Source organism: Eucyclogobius newberryi, unplaced genomic scaffold, assembly GCF_026437365.1.
Source record: "Eucyclogobius newberryi isolate DKJ021-1_F unplaced genomic scaffold, fEucNew1.0.hap1 SCAF_73, whole genome shotgun sequence".
Lineage (NCBI taxonomy): Eukaryota > Metazoa > Chordata > Actinopteri > Gobiiformes > Gobiidae > Eucyclogobius > Eucyclogobius newberryi.
In genome coordinates this window covers 296,220-308,805 of record NW_027316423.1, presented here as the reverse complement: position 1 = coordinate 308,805, position 12,586 = coordinate 296,220, and the positions used below count along the sequence as shown (strand labels likewise).

At 42.0% G+C, this 12,586-nt stretch overlaps 1 long non-coding RNA gene across 1 annotated transcript; it reads right to left on the bottom strand.

Moving 5' to 3' along the window:
- Nucleotides 1-9,759: 9,759 nt before the first annotated feature.
- LOC140350574 (uncharacterized) lies at nucleotides 9,760-11,448 on the bottom strand. The gene is made up of 3 exons (XR_011925204.1): nucleotides 11,395-11,448; nucleotides 11,233-11,296; nucleotides 9,760-9,817 (listed from the first exon to the last, which is right to left on the bottom strand). It is a non-coding gene; the product is annotated as an uncharacterized lncRNA (long non-coding RNA).
- Between the last annotated feature and the right edge of the window lie 1,138 nt (nucleotides 11,449-12,586).

The window sequence follows — 12,586 nt, the reverse complement described above, 5'->3', positions numbered from 1 at the left end:
TTTGGTGCTCCGCCCCTGGAGGCAGCTATAGAGGGCGGAGCACAGATTTAGTGAGGAGGTGTCGAGGGCGGGGTCTCAGTAGAATACATGTCTCTGTGTACGACTGTCTCTGTCTCTGTGGACGGGCTCAGGCCGCTCCACAACTACAAGCCAAAGCCCTCGTCCCCTCTCACCACAGAGGACACTTCAGTCAAGCCCACCCGTCCCTCAAGGGTTATGTCACTGGTTTATTTGATTCAAAACAAGACGAGGCACAATCGTTATTCATTTAGCTTTTTATTTCCAACATGCTTTAGTCCAAGTGTCTGTGAAGGCCGTCTCCAACAGCCTTTCACCCTAATGCTGCCAGGAACGCCTGGATCAGTGCAGCCAAGTCGGCTGGTACAGCGGCTGCAGTTGTTGCAGTTGCTGCAGTTGTAGCAGTTGTAGTCTACAAAAGAAATAAAACACATAAGTATTTACTCACTTTGTTTGGCTACATTGAGATTCATGTTTGAATAAGTTTGTGATGTCTTACCTCTCCTGAGTTTGAGTTTGAGTGTGAGCCAGAACGAACACCACGGTGGTGCTCCTCATTCATCTATGTACAACATATGTTATATATACAGTTATAGTGACCTGCAGATGACCTCTGAATGTTGCCATGGTGACAGGAATGCAGGAGTAAGGTTTGTACCATGGTACTGGAGATTTATGACGTCTCTTAAAATTAACTAATTCAGTCATTTTCTCTCCCAAGACAAAAGTTAAAATGCTTAAAAGACTTTGTGGTCTGAGTAAACAATCATCTATTGCAGACTTTGTCCCACACGACTCTTAAAATATGACAAACATACTCACACTTATGCAGCGCGTCATGTTTAAAATCTTAATCCAATTCTTCCATGGATAATGTCCCCCTCTTTCATAAGTGGAGGACATGAATAGCACTACAGTACTTGTACTAGTGAAATATACTACACAGTATATAGGTTTGTTTGTTTTTTGTGTGTTTGAATATAGTTGTTTTCTTGCTTGTTTTTAAGTATTTACTAGTTTGGTCCAGTGGGACTCAATCACACTGGACCATTGGCTTTTGTAGTGTCAACCTTAGTTGTAATTCCATATTACTCTAGATAAATGTGTACAAAATATCATGAATTTGAAGAGCTTTGACTTTAAACTTTAAGATGCATACTTTGTTGATATATAGATGTTTAGTTCAATATTGATTCATGTTTTTAGACAGCCTAGTCTACACAGTCTTTCTAAACCCTGCATTAGTGTCAGCACATAGCATATGTTGGACTTACAGGTGAAGCCAGTGTGAGGCTCAGGAGACATCCCAGGATCAGAGCTACCTTCAGCATGGTTGCACTGGAAGAAAGAGAACATGAGTAACACTTCATATACTTACATATACTTACATATACTCACATATACTCACAGCACCAAGAGCAGGTTCACGTTCTCACCTTGTGGTCTGCAGTTGTTTGTCTCACAGATGAAGCAGAGGAGTGTTGTGTTGTACGAGGACCGCTCTCCCTCTTTTATACACCACTGAGAGCAGAGCTTAGCTCATTAGCTCTGAAGAAAGACCATTATTAAGAAATGGCCATTGGTTCACTTTACCAGGTGTGGCACATTGAGTGGTGTTTCTCCCCGTCAGGAATAACCACATTTAGAGGATGTATTACTGAGCAGTTTAAAGTAAATGTTTACTTCGTGTGCAGAGGTTTAAAAACTCCTAAAAAGTCTCTGTTTAGATTGTTCTGTTTGATTTTAAAGAGATTTTATGCAGAAACTCCAAATCATAATCAACTATATCTTAAATATGAAGTAATGAGTTCTAGTCCAGCCCATGTTTACACTGGTGTAATTGCGGTCGTCTAATAGTGTGTCATATTAGGACATCAACACAAACTCTGTTCACCTCAGTCTCTCAGAAAAGAGATTTTGCTAAAACAAATACTACAATTTCAGATCATAATCTGCATTTAGTGTATTCTCTCCAATGATTAATACATTTGTGTTTGATCAAAATTGTGCCTCGTCTTGTTTTGAATGACATAAAACAGTAACATAGACTTGATGAACGGGTGGGCTTGACTTCCTCTTCCTCTTCTTCATGCAGTAGAAGTCTGATCAAGTATTGGACAAGTGTGTATTCTTGGCCGGTCAGAAAAGATCATATAAGACTCATCTGCACGGGATCCTGTTCTAGACATGAACGTGGTCCTGTCCCGTCAGCGTTGGTGGAACATGTCCACATCAGTCCTGAGTAAAGTTATATTACGAGTTAGAACATCTGTACCTGGTTCTACTGCATGAAGAAGAGGAAGAGAAGACTGACAAACGCAGGACTGTAGTTGGAGAAGCTCTTCAAACTATTGTATAATTTAAACACATTTTTGCCCTTGTTTACAATCTGGTTGCTAGGTAACAGTTGTGTAATTACCTCTACTTATGTCTTATTTGCTGGCCATGTCCAATCAGGATGTGACATTATAAATGCCACAGAAATTGCCAAACTGGAGAACAACAGGCAAAATGTTTGATTAAATATGACCATGTTCCCTTTGTTTTAAGTGTATTTTAAAGTGTCATATGGACGTTAAGTGACAAAAGTGTTTGTGAGGGACAGAAAGTGCTCTTCTGCTCCTGGTCCTCCTCTCTGAGTCTGTGCTTGACCACCTTTGGAGCCGTCTCCAGGGGCGTAGCACAAACTCCTGGGCCCCAGGTACAAACTTTCCTGGAGGGCCCTTAATACACCGTCTATAACAGATAATCTTGCATCTGATTTGTGTATTACCGGAAGTTATTATGTACTTTCTTTTGTTACAACCTATGGTTTCTACATTGCACAATAATTTGCTCATTTACATCAAGAGAAGCAGTAAACAAAGTACTTTGTGGCCAATAAAAAGTCCTTTAAAGGAGTAATGAACGATAGATGAGGTCATGTCATACTGTGGAATCTTAGAGGCAAAGAAACATCTCTTTTCTGAGAGACTGAGGTGAACAGAGTTTGTGTTGATGTCCTAATATGACACACTATTAGACGACCGCAATTACACCAGTGTAAACATGGGCTGGACTAGAACTCATTACTTCATATTTAAGATATAGTTGATTATGATTTGGAGTTTCTGCATAAAATCTCTTTAAAATCAAACAGAACAATCTAAACAGAGACTTTTTAGGAGTTTTTAAACCTCTGCACACGAAGTAAACATTTACTTTAAACTGCTCAGTAATACATCCTCTAAATGTGGTTATTCCTGACGGGGAGAAACACCACTCAATGTGCCACACCTGGTAAAGTGAACCAATGGCCATTTCTTAATAATGGTCTTTCTTCAGAGCTAATGAGCTAAGCTCTGCTCTCAGTGGTGTATAAAAGAGGGAGAGCGGTCCTCGTACAACACAACACTCCTCTGCTTCATCTGTGAGACAAACAACTGCAGACCACAAGGTGAGAACGTGAACCTGCTCTTGGTGCTGTGAGTATATGTGAGTATATGTAAGTATATGTAAGTATATGAAGTGTTACTCATGTTCTCTTTCTTCCAGTGCAACCATGCTGAAGGTAGCTCTGATCCTGGGATGTCTCCTGAGCCTCACACTGGCTTCACCTGTAAGTCCAACATATGCTATGTGCTGACACTAATGCAGGGTTTAGAAAGACTGTGTAGACTAGGCTGTCTAAAAACATGAATCAATATTGAACTAAACATCTATATATCAACAAAGTATGCATCTTAAAGTTTAAAGTCAAAGCTCTTCAAATTCATGATATTTTGTACACATTTATCTAGAGTAATATGGAATTACAACTAAGGTTGACACTACAAAAGCCAATGGTCCAGTGTGATTGAGTCCCACTGGACCAAACTAGTAAATACTTAAAAACAAGCAAGAAAACAACTATATTCAAACACACAAAAAACAAACAAACCTATATACTGTGTAGTATATTTCACTAGTACAAGTACTGTAGTGCTATTCATGTCCTCCACTTATGAAAGAGGGGGACATTATCCATGGAAGAATTGGATTAAGATTTTAAACATGACGCGCTGCATAAGTGTGAGTATGTTTGTCATATTTTAAGAGTCGTGTGGGACAAAGTCTGCAATAGATGATTGTTTACTCAGACCACAAAGTCTTTTAAGCATTTTAACTTTAGTCTTGGGAGAGAAAATGACTGAATTAGTTAATTTTAAGAGACGTCATAAATCTCCAGTACCATGGTACAAACCTTACTCCTGCATTCCTGTCACCATGGCAACATTCAGAGGTCATCTGCAGGTCACTATAACTGTATATATAACATATGTTGTACATAGATGAATGAGGAGCACCACCGTGGTGTTCGTTCTGGCTCACACTCAAACTCAAACTCAGGAGAGGTAAGACATCACAAACTTATTCAAACATGAATCTCAATGTAGCCAAACAAAGTGAGTAAATACTTATGTGTTTTATTTCTTTTGTAGACTACAACTGCTACAACTGCAGCAACTGCAACAACTGCAGCCGCTGTACCAGCCGACTTGGCTGCACTGATCCAGGCGTTCCTGGCAGCATTAGGGTGAAAGGCTGTTGGAGACGGCCTTCACAGACACTTGGACTAAAGCATGTTGGAAATAAAAAGCTAAATGAATAACGATTGTGCCTCGTCTTGTTTTGAATCAAATAAACCAGTGACATAACCCTTGAGGGACGGGTGGGCTTGACTGAAGTGTCCTCTGTGGTGAGAGGGGACGAGGGCTTTGGCTTGTAGTTGTGGAGCGGCCTGAGCCCGTCCACAGAGACAGAGACAGTCGTACACAGAGACATGTATTCTACTGAGACCCCGCCCTCGACACCTCCTCACTAAATCTGTGCTCCGCCCTCTATAGCTGCCTCCAGGGGCGGAGCACCAAACCCCTCCATGCTACATGTGGACATGTCCCACCAACGCTGAGCTGTTGGGACAGGACCACGTTCACGTCTAGAACAGGATCCTGTGCAGACGAGTCTTATATATATGATCTTTTCTGACCAGCCAAGAATACACACTTGTCCAATACTTGATCAGACGTCTGCTGATGCAGAACAGTCCGGATCCCTGGCATATTCTACCCGACCTCGCAATAGACTCATCAAAATTCAGAATTTGACTGACAGTCTTAGTCGTGTTAAGTGACCATCTAGGGATGAGCCCCGGGCGCAGAGCAGCAGTGTAAGATGCTTCTCTGTCGCTGAACTCTCGCCCGCTCTGTCACATGTGAAGTGTTCAGATTCTAGACAGATAGAGACTGTGTGTGTCCCTCGTGTTCCTCGTCCAAATAATGCCAAAAAGTCACATCTCAGAAAAAATATTTCAGGCATCAGACCAAATAACTTGAGGAAAATAACAATCACAAATGACACAAATACACAAATGAATAAACACGTAAAATGTGGACTGCTAAACATTAGAGCAATTTCGCACCCACACAGAAGAACCCCTAAAAGCATGGAAAAGTTGCCTGCTGTCCTATAAGCAGGCTCTGCGTAAGGCCCAAACCAGATATTATTCAAATCTAATAGAAGTCAACAAAAGTAACACTAAATTTCTTTTCAGCGCTGTAGCTAGGCTAACAAACTGTCACAGTGCAGTAGAGCCCTCAATCCCAGCTACACTTAGCTCTGATGATTTCCTCCTATTTTTTAACAATAAAATAAAAACAATCAGAGATAAATTAGATGAAATTACCCCCGCTATTAGCCCTGAACTAGCCCAAGCTGTAAATCTAACGTCCCATATAAATCCACCTGTAAACTTAGAAAGGTTCACAGCTGTTGATCAAGCAGAGATAACTTCAGCCATTATGTCCTCTAAAAGCTCAACTTGTGTCCTAGACCCCATTCCAAGCTCCTCAAAGACATTCTCCCCCTAATTATAGACCCTATTCTTAATATAATAAATACTTCACTCGAAAGTGGCTATGTTCCACAGTCCTTCAAACATGCAGTCATTAAACCTCTTCTGAAAAAGCCTAATCTAGATCCCAATCTATTGGTAAACTACAGACCTATTTCAAATCTTCCCTTCGTCTCTAAAATCCTTGAAAAAGTTGTAGTAAAACAGCTTTGTCGCTACCTACAGGACAATAACTTATTTGAAGTTTTCCTGTCAGGGTTCAGAGCCCACCACAGCACTGAAACTGCACTAGTTAAAGTCACGAACGATTTGTTATTAGCCGCTGACGATGGACTGGTCTCAAGCCTGGTTCTGTTGGACCTCAGCGCAGCGTTTGACACCATCGACCACAACATTCTACTGCAGAGGTTAGAATGTGATGTAGGTGTTGGAGGAACAGCCCTTAGCTGGTTTAAATCATATTTATCTGATAGGTACCAATTTGTTAATGTAAACCAGAGCTCCTCACCAAGCTCTAAAGTAATTTACGGTGTCCCACAGGGTTCAGTACTCGGTCCAATTCTGTTTACTCTTTATATGCTACCATTAGGCAACATTATCAGAAAGCATGACATTAACTTCCACTGCTATGCAGACGACACTCAGCTGTATTTATCAATGAAACCTGATCAGAGCGATCAAGTAGACAGACTTAGTACTTGTGTGAAGGAGATAAAAACCTGGATAACACTAAACTACCTGCTTCTTAACCCTGAAAAAACCGAGGTCATTGTGCTTGGCCCTAAGCATCTACGAGACGCTCTATCTGAGCAGATAGTCACACTGGACAATGTCAGTGTAGCCTCCAGTTCTACTGTAAGAAACCTTGGAGTCTTATTTGACCAGGAGCTCTCATTTAAAGCTCATGTAAATCTAGCTTGTAAAACAGCCTATTTCCATCTGCGCAACGAGAGCCAAAATCAGAAGAATCCTGCCTAAAAGTGATGCTGAAAAACTTATCCATGCATTTGTAACGACTAGATTAGACTACTGTAACTCCCTGCTCGCAGCGTGTCCTAAAAGCTCCATAAAAAGCTTTCAACTGGTTCAAAATGCAGCAGCAAGATTACTAACAGGAACAAAAAGAAGAGAGCACATTACGCCGGTGCTGGAGTCTCTTCACTGGCTCCCCGTCGAGTCTAGAATCAAATTCAAAATTCTACTCTTGACCTACAAAGCCATAAATGACATGGCCCCATCCTACCTCAAAGATGCTATAGAACCATATCATCCAAACAGAGCTCTTCGCTCTCAGAATGCCGGCCTTTTGGTGGTCCCAAGAGTCTCTAAAAGTACAGTAGGAGGTAGAGCGTTTAGCTACCAAGCTCCTGTGTTATGGAATCAGCTCCCGACCCATGTTAAATATGCTGACACAGTCTCTTCATTTAATTCCAGGCTTAAAACGTTCCTCTTCGAAATCGCTTATGGTCAGACTAGTTAGGAACAGAAACATAAACCCACAGCTTCAGCTACGCTGCCCTAGGAGCAACTGTGCTGGGGGAAGTATGGCAGCTTGAGCACTATCCTCTTCTTCTGACTACTTATTCTATCTAACAATATGTATTTTTAATTACACTTGCAAACTGTTCACCGCCTTCTTTTCTTTCTCTCACTCCTGAGGACCTGTGGACCCAGATGCCCCTCCCCTGGTGAAGTGATCCCTGCCACGTATGGACGGTCCCCCATCTGCCTGAAGAGTGGGTCCAGCTCGCCCCCGACGGTCCCCCATCTGCCTGAAGAGTGGGTCCAGCTCCAGTCTCCCTCGCGTCCGTCTGTGAGAATCAGATCTCTCCTTCATCTGGAACTCCTCCAGGTTTATACTTTTTCCCAAGGAGGTTTTTGTCTAAGGACAGAAGGAGGGTCTAAGGACAGAAGGAGGGTCTAAGGACAGAAGGAGGGTCTAAGGACAGAAGGAGGGTCTAAGGACAGAAGGAGGGTCTAAGGTCAGAAGAAGGATCTAAGGACAGAATGAGGGTCTAAGGACAGAAGGAGGATCTAAGGACAGAAGGAGGGTCTAAGGACAGAAGGAGGATCTAAGGACAGAAGGAGGGTCTAAGGACAGAAGGAGGGTCTAAGGACAGAAGGAGGGTCTAAGGAGGACAGAAGGAGGATCTAAGGACAGAAGGAGGATCTAAGGACAGAAGGAGGGTCTAAGGACAGAAGGAGAGTCTAAGGACAGAAGGAGGGTCTAAGGACAGAAGGAGGATCTAAGGACAGAAGGAGGATCTAAGGACAGAAGGAGGGTCTAAGGACAGAAGGAGGGTCTAAGGACAGAAGGAGGATCTAAGGACAGAAGGAGGATCTAAGGACAGAAGGAGGATCTAAGGACAGAAGGAGGATCTAAGGACAGAAGGAGGGTCTAAGGACAGAAGGAGGGTCTAAGGACAGAAGGAGGGTCTAAGGACAAAGGACTCTGGGACATCGTCCCTCGCCACCACAGACATTGTTGATTCATTTCTCTCTGTGGCCCTCAGAGGCAACTGTTGTTGTGATTTTGGGCCTTACAAAAATAAATTGAATTGAATTGAAAATGTAGTGCACGATTATTTACTCACAAGACATTTATCTCATATTCTCCTTTAACTGGAGAAATTAATGATAGATGAGATCATCATACTATGGAACTTTAGAGGCAAAGAAAAATCTGGCTTAGGGTTATAGGGCTATTTTATAGTGAACAGAGCTGGAGTTTCTGGATAAAACCCATTTAAAATCAAACAGAGAACAATCTAAACTAAGGCTTATTAGGAGTTTTTAAACCTCTGCACACGAAGTTAACATTTACTTTAAACTGCTCAGTAATATATCCTCTAAATGTGGTCATTCCTGACGGGGAGAAACACCACTCAATGTGCCACACCTGGTAAAGTGAACCAATGGCCATTTCTTAATAATGGTCTTTCTTCAGAGCTAATGAGCTAAGCTCTGCTCTCAGTGGGGTTTATTTCATAGACTACAACTGCAGCACCTACAGCAGCACCCAACATGGCTGCACTGATCCAGGCGCTCCTGGCAGCATTATCAGGGTGACAGGCTGTTGGAGATGAAGCTGGACTAAAGCACATTTGGTAAAGTGTTCCTTCATTTCCAGAAAAGGGGTCAAAGTCACGGTTGCGTTCTCAAACCTTTAGATCAACAAGCAAATCAATTTCTAATTAATTAATTAATTTAGATATCTGATTATAGAGTTGTTAAAATTGCTGATTATCCGGCTGGTGCCCCATTCTACTCTTAAAAGATAATATAACTTACCCACACTTATGCAGTGTGTCATGTTTGAATTCTTGAACAATTCTTTAATTGATTATCAAACCTGAATGCCCCCGCTCCTTCACAAAAGAGAGGACATTCAGAACCTTACAGTACTTGTACTAGTATAATACCCGACACACGTACACGCACTGTGTACGTGTACGACTGTCTCTGTCTCTGTGGACGGGCTCAGGCCGCTCCACAACTACAAGCCAAAGCCCTCGTCCCCTCTCACCACAGAGGACACTTCAGTCAAGCCCACCCGTCCCTCAAGGGTTATGTCACTGGTTTATTTGATTCAAAACAAGACGAGGCACAATCGTTATTCATTTAGCTTTTTATTTCCAACATGCTTTAGTCCAAGTGTCTGTGAAGGCCGTCTCCAACAGCCTTTCACCCTAATGCTGCCAGGAACGCCTGGATCAGTGCAGCCAAGTCGGCTGGTACAGCGGCTGCAGTTGTTGCAGTTGCTGCAGTTGTAGCAGTTGTAGTCTACAAAAGAAATAAAACACATAAGTATTTACTCACTTTGTTTGGCTACATTGAGATTCATGTTTGAATAAGTTTGTGATGTCTTACCTCTCCTGAGTTTGAGTGTGAGCCAGAACGAACACCACGGTGGTGCTCCTCATTCATCTATGTACAACATATGTTATATATACAGTTATAGTGACCTGCAGATGACCTCTGAATGTTGCCATGGTGACAGGAATGCAGGAGTAAGGTTTGTACCATGGTACTGGAGATTTATGACGTCTCTTAAAATTAACTGTGCCATATCATGCTTTTTTCACATTTCGTAGTCTATCCTAAGTGTATAATTGATAATAATAAGGGTTGTGCAACACCCTTAACATAATAGTTAAGAAATATCACCCAGACCTTGGACCCCCTCACCAACCCAGAAATGCAAACGGCTTGGTTTGATATTCGCCCCCACCCTTGCGAAGAGCGATCTGGCTCCCCCAAGAGAGAACGTGTGTGCCCCGCCCACCCCGGAGACGGTGGGGGTGTAAACAGAAGCAGAGGTGACAGCGTGGACACAGCCACACGCGAGAATCAACATTCTATTTATCATGGCGGTGCGTAGATTATGTTCTGGACCCAGAGTGAGACCCAGAGTTTGAAGTGCACGCAGTAGAAGTACCACGACGACTGCAGCAGGACGTTTTCGTTTGGTAAATAATCAGCGCGGAGCCGGGGGGAAGGGGGCGGGAGGTGGCAGGCGGGAGGCGGGAGGGGGATGGAGAAGGAGGAGGGGGAGGGTGAGGGGGGATGGTGACGCGTGCCTGGGTCTTGCAACCACCCCCCGTCAGTTTGCAGATCCGAGGAAAGGATATAGTCTGTACTATTACTAAAAACTGCGGCAATCAATCAAAAAAACACTCTGGGTACATTTATGAAGCACAAATAGCAATGTAAGAAGGTTAAAAGCTCTGAAAAGTCGATTTTGCATGTTATGGGACCTTTAACTAATTCAGTCATTTTCTCTCCCAAGACAAAAGTTAAAATGCTTAAAAGACTTTGTGGTCTGAGTAAACAATCATCTATTGCAGACTTTGTCCCACACGACTCTTAAAATATGACAAACATACTCACACTTATGCAGCGCGTCATGTTTAAAATCTTAATCCAATTCTTCCATGGATAATGTCCCCCTCTTTCATAAGTGGAGGACATGAATAGCACTACAGTACTTGTACTAGTGAAATATACTACACAGTATATAGGTTTGTTTGTTTTTTGTGTGTTTGAATATAGTTGTTTTCTTGCTTGTTTTTAAGTATTTACTAGTTTGGTCCAGTGGGACTCAATCACACTGGACCATTGGCTTTTGTAGTGTCAACCTTAGTTGTAATTCCATATTACTCTAGATAAATGTGTACAAAATATCATGAATTTGAAGAGCTTTGACTTTAAACTTTAAGATGCATACTTTGTTGATATATAGATGTTTAGTTCAATATTGATTCATGTTTTTAGACAGCCTAGTCTACACAGTCTTTCTAAACCCTGCATTAGTGTCAGCACATAGCATATGTTGGACTTACAGGTGAAGCCAGTGTGAGGCTCAGGAGACATCCCAGGATCAGAGCTACCTTCAGCATGGTTGCACTGGAAGAAAGAGAACATGAGTAACACTTCATATACTTACATATACTTACATATACTCACATATACTCACAGCACCAAGAGCAGGTTCACGTTCTCACCTTGTGGTCTGCAGTTGTTTGTCTCACAGATGAAGCAGAGGAGTGTTGTGTTGTACGAGGACCGCTCTCCCTCTTTTATACACCACTGAGAGCAGAGCTTAGCTCATTAGCTCTGAAGAAAGACCATTATTAAGAAATGGCCATTGGTTCACTTTACCAGGTGTGGCACATTGAGTGGTGTTTCTCCCCGTCAGGAATGACCACATTTAGAGGATGTATTACTGAGCAGTTTAAAGTAAATGTTTACTTCGTGTGCAGAGGTTTAAAAACTCCTAAAAAGTCTCTGTTTAGATTGTTCTGTTTGATTTTAAAGAGATTTTATGCAGAAACTCCAAATCATAATCAACTATATCTTAAATATGAAGTAATGAGTTCTAGTCCAGCCCATGTTTACACTGGTGTAATTGCGGTCGTCTAATAGTGTGTCATATTAGGACATCAACACAAACTCTGTTCACCTCAGTCTCTCAGAAAAGAGATTTTGCTAAAACAAATACTACAATTTCAGATCATAATCTGCATTTAGTGTATTCTCTCCAATGATTAATACAGTTGTGTTTGATCAAAATTGTGCCTCGTCTTGTTTTGAATGACATAAAACAGTAACATAGACTTGATGAACGGGTGGGCTTGACTTCCTCTTCCTCTTCTTCATGCAGTAGAAGTCTGATCAAGTATTGGACAAGTGTGTATTCTTGGCCGGTCAGAAAAGATCATATAAGACTCATCTGCACGGGATCCTGTTCTAGACATGAACGTGGTCCTGTCCCGTCAGCGTTGGTGGAACATGTCCACATCAGTCCTGAGTAAAGTTATATTACGAGTTAGAACATCTGTACCTGGTTCTACTGCATGAAGAAGAGGAAGAGAAGACTGACAAACGCAGGACTGTAGTTGGAGAAGCTCTTCAAACTATTGTATAATTTAAACACATTTTTGCCCTTGTTTACAATCTGGTTGCTAGGTAACAGTTGTGTAATTACCTCTACTTATGTCTTATTTGCTGGCCATGTCCAATCAGGATGTGACATTATAAATGCCACAGAAATTGCCAAACTGGAGAACAACAGGCAAAATGTTTGATTAAATATGACCATGTTCCCTTTGTTTTAAGTGTATTTTAAAGTGTCATATGGACGTTAAGTGACAAAAGTGTTTGTGAGGGACAGAAAGTGCTCTTCTGCTCCTGGTC